This window comes from Camellia sinensis, chromosome 15 (genome assembly GCF_055761805.1).
Source record: "Camellia sinensis isolate YWXY chromosome 15, ASM5576180v1, whole genome shotgun sequence".
NCBI lineage: Eukaryota > Viridiplantae > Streptophyta > Magnoliopsida > Ericales > Theaceae > Camellia > Camellia sinensis.
Window position 1 is genome coordinate 88,261,915 of NC_138975.1, and position 4,736 is coordinate 88,266,650.

Sequence of the window (4,736 nt, forward strand, 5' to 3'; positions counted from 1 at the left end):
AATAAAAACTTATCCAAGGGATAGCACATCGGCAAGGATGGTGTCGATCTCTTGCTTAGATCAAGGAATAAACCTACGATGATTTCCTAACAGAAACCTATCCAAGAGATAATACATCGGCAGGAATGCTGACTGATATCTTCCTTAATGCAAGAAACGAACTTGAATAGTTTCCTATCGAAAAGTACATCGACAAAAATGCTGCCAATTTCTTGTTCTAGAGATAATCTTACAAAGTGATTTTCCAATCACACATACATAACAAATATATATATAGTATAAACAAGCGTAAATAAATAGAGAGTAGAACAATAAGGAAATTCATATTCAAAAAATCATAAAACAATGTTTACATAAAGATTTTTACGATTCCATCCCAGACAAAAATAATAATAATAATAAATAAATAAATAAGAAGAAGAAAGAAAAACAAAGTTTTTTCAGATTGTTGCAAGGGGGTCTTCTCCAGCTTCAGCAACCTCCTCAATTGGCTTCTCTAACACCTCAAGTCGAGGGTAGGGGATATTCTTCCTCAGCTCGGACCCATCTGGAATGTCAACAGCACAGAAAGCAGTCATCCATCCATCTTCAAAAAAGATGTTCTCTAGCTTGGTGAACTACTCTTCATATCTGGCTGTAACCTTGTTGCATCTTCATCCTTTGCAGCTTTAATGGCTACATCATGATCAGCCTTAGATGCATTGAGAGCAGTAAAAAATTGCTATCTTTCTTCCTTAAAGATGGCAATCTCTTTGGCAAAAGACTTTAGCACGATGTCCATTGTCAGAAGTTTTTTCTCCACCTTTATTGCATTGCCTCAGAAGCCACTAGCCTAACCTCCAGCACCTTCACTCTCTCATCTTGCCTTTCTTTGGAGGACTTGAGCTTGTCGGAAGCTCGGATGAACTTGTCATGGTGACACATGGCCTCATGAGCAGAACAAAGACCCTGTAAGAATAAAATGTCAGCAAAGAGGCAAGTATGTACAAAATATATATAAAATAAAATAACAGAATAGTTACCACCAAAGAAAAGTCTTAGGCCTAGAAGAAGATGACCGTATTAGACTGGTCTCGCAACTGACCCTTATCTACATGAAGAAAGAAGTTACGGACCAGAGCAGTGGCCAATTCAGCATCACCCATTGCAGTGTCAGTACTGGTGAGAGGCCAATCTTTCAAAGTAGGCATCAAAATAAGCAGAGAACTAGAAGAGCCTGCCTCTTGAGAAGATACAACAGCAAGAACGGAAGAAAGATCAATTCAGCCTTCTTATGCCCCTTTGGAGATTGTTCGGTAACACGCTTACCAGAACTCTATTCAGTAGGAGGAGGATCGGGGACGGCTGCAATAGAAGAAGGAGCAAGAGAGGCATCCTTAATCACAATGATCGACGACTGTCCGAATGCTGCCAAAGTAGTGGATGGTGATCCACCATCATTCTAACATGTCTTGTTAGCTAGGATTGCCAAGAAATTCTTCGATGGCATGATTTCAGAGACTGGCCTCCGAATCAGCAAGGTCCTCTTAGATTTGTTCTTTCTTGATCTCTGGATCCTCTTCAACCTCTAGCTCCTCCTCAATGTCGTCACGAAGATGGGAGAGCAAATTGAAGTCAACATTGCTGTCAGTTTTGAAAGGCTTGTCTTCAGTACTGACAACACTGCCGTAGTGAGGCACGTACGAAAGAAGGACATGAGATTTTCGACCTTGGCCTCTTTGTTCAGAAGGGCCTCTATAAGCCTAAGCTTGTTAGGGGAAGGGGATATTGACCTAATCCTCTCACTCACTAGGATGAGAAAAGACTACAGAATTTGCGCCAGGGGGGGAAGGCGAAAGAGTTTATTACTACAGTACACGAAGAAATCAAAACTATAAAAACAAAATGCTGAACAAAAACAAAAAAGAGATAGGATCTCAACCTGGTTGGCCGAAGGCCTTAGGTATGGGCCAAACCCTATCAGCACTAAGGGGAACTCCCAGTTTCCCTCAACGATCACAATTAGGGGTGTGTGCGATGCGGGTCGGTGCGGTTTAGGAGAAAAATAGAAACCGTACGACGAGTGGTGGATTGATAAAAGTGTTATTAGAAACTGCCATTTTTCCTATAAAAAACCGGCAGTTCGGTTGGCAAATAATGGCGGTTTCGACTTGGCAGTTCAGGTGGATTGGCAATTTATAAGAAAAGATAATTAAAATTATAAAACTTGAATCAAAGAGTAAAATATCTAATTTATAAATGAACTAAAATAGTCAAAATTAAAATATTGTGTTTTCATTATGTGCTCACCAGACAATATTATGAGTGTACTTTGACTAAAGTAAAATAAATAAAGCACTTTGATTAAAGTGAAATAAATAAAGCACTGTCATGTGCTCACCAGACAATATAATGAGAGCATCACTAAGAATTTGTGTTTTATACATCTGGAAAAGCTTTGATACGTCAAATAAACAACTAATAAACTCTTGCCTTTTTGTCCACTTCGGTAAGAGATAGGTATTGAGGAATAGAGAGAGAGTAAAGAGAGAGAGAGGGGGAAAAGAGCCACATACCAAGCAAGTCGGCGAGCAGAGAGTAGTAGCAGAGATGAGAGAGCAATGGTGGTGAGCAGATTGCAGCAACGATGAGTGGACAGCAGTGGAGGAGAGGCTAACAGCAGTGGCAGAAAGGCTAGGACAGTGCTAATCGGCAAGGTAAGGAAGAATGAGGAACAAGAGCATAAAGCAACAGTGATCAAAGAATGAGATGAGATGCTTAGGTGTGAATTTGGATTAATTGAGAATTTATTGTTTGTGTGTGAGAGCATATGTACATTTGGTATGATAGATGTAATCTAATGGTTGGAAATGTAACCTGGACGTATATACAGTGGTAAGGGAAAATTTTAACGAAGTGGCAGGGCGGGTCTATTTTTTCAGTGGGTTGCTATTTCCAAACTGCCACCTACGCTGACCCGCTAGTCCTGGCACCCTAACCCACCCACCTGCTGACCAGAATTGAAAAAAAAATGAGCGATTTGGAGTAGTTCGGTGTGGTTCGGAGTAGTTTTGGCAGTATTGTGCACTGCCCTAATCATAATGATGTCATTCTTACCCTTGCCAGAATCAGGGAGCATCTGGACAAACTAGCGCTTCTTATTTCTAGGCTTAAAATAAAATTTTATTTTCTCCTTGGTATTTGGGACAAAATTGTAGTAGTACTTAATTTTTGGGAACCCTAGCTTTATCCCTAGAATTTCATTCAATGCCACCACTCCCATCACTATTCTAAAGAAATTAAGGCAAGTTGAGAAGGGGCAATGCCATAAAAACACAACACCTCTCTCAAAAGGGAGTGTAAGGGAAAACAAACACCCCCTTCAACAATGTCAATGAGAGGCAGAGGAATCTTGACCTTAGATCCCTCAACAACGTCGTCATTATCGTTAGGCAGACCGACAACGACGTCATCTGGGATATGGTAGAGAGTCCTAAACTTATGAAGAGTCGCCTTAGAATCAAAAAAGTGTCTAAGGCTGTTCATTTTTTGAAAAAGGAAAGAAAAAGAAAACAACAACAGAAATTGAAGAAGACGAAAGAACTAGGAAGTAGAGAGAAAAGACAGAAAATAGAGGACTTACAAAGAATAGGAGCAAGAGCTTTGAACGATGGAAATCTGAATAGGCACGCCTGGAAAGTCTCTGAAAGGAGTGCAAGCAAAATGATGGAAGGAAGGAGTCACCTCCCCATTTAATGTGTCAGAAGTGAAACGATACACGAAAAGATGGATGTCATCATTACAGTCCCAATAGCATAGGAAGTGAAAGGATACGTGTCATTAGACCGAATGATCTTACGTACTGAACATCAGAGCTATCTGATCGGCACAAGTTCTTCGACTATCTCCTAAGATTAGCCACTGAATGGGGCAATTGTGGAGGGAAAAAATATGAGCCCAGCCTAAACCCAATCACATTAGCCCAAAGAAAGAAGTAGTAAGTCCAAAGTCATCTCTTGAAGTCCATAAAGGATAATTTGCAACAACTTGGCATCCAATCAGGGCACGTGAGGAGACAAACGTATATGGAAGATAATCCTCTAAAAGACTAGAATAAAGGAGAGGCGTCAGATTAGGCCTCATCCAACCATGAGAATCATAGAACAAGCAAGACTAAGGAATAGGCTGGGCCTAATAGGAAGCTATCACGACCCAAATCCGGCCCTAGAGGTCAAGGTCATGACCGACCAGTAATCGTAGATTACCTTCGACCTCAAAGACAAAATCAAATAATTAAATAATAAGCGGGGCTTAGCAGAAGCAATCAACAATAATTAAATAAGTCCATTGAGCTATTATTACATGAAAACCTTCAATATATTAATCATTACATCCCATGCTCATAATATACATAAATAGTTTAAACTTTAATTTACATACATACAAATAGGTTCATAAAAAAAAAAACCAAAAACTTAACAAAAGAATAAAAGGTTTTTCAAAAGCTTGACTCCTCTCGAAATTAAGCAAATGCTCCATCACGGAGGCACTTCACAACTGGCTTCACAAAACGGGTGGACTTCCAAAGCAACTCTATGTTTGATCTTCCAAATGCTCACCTACATATATATAAGAGAATAGGGTGAGCTAAAGCCCAATGAGTAATACCAAAATAAAGAGATTAATGAATGAAGTCCATCATATTATAAAAACATGTCTTACAATTCCATAACGAATCATATATCAAAGCATTTGCT

At 39.5% G+C, this 4,736-nt stretch overlaps 1 long non-coding RNA gene across 2 annotated transcripts; it reads right to left on the minus strand.

Annotated features, from left to right (window-relative positions):
- Positions 1 to 304: 304 nt before the first annotated feature.
- LOC114270225 (uncharacterized) lies at positions 305 to 3,743 on the minus strand. 2 transcript variants are annotated; one of them, XR_014356547.1, is made up of 2 exons: positions 3,623 to 3,743; positions 305 to 948 (listed from the first exon to the last, which is right to left on the minus strand). It is a non-coding gene; the product is annotated as an uncharacterized LOC114270225 (long non-coding RNA). The 2 variants fall into 2 exon arrangements; XR_003631882.2 differs by lacking the exon at positions 3,623 to 3,743 and adding an exon at positions 1,023 to 3,530.
- Positions 3,744 to 4,736: the final 993 nt, after the last annotated feature.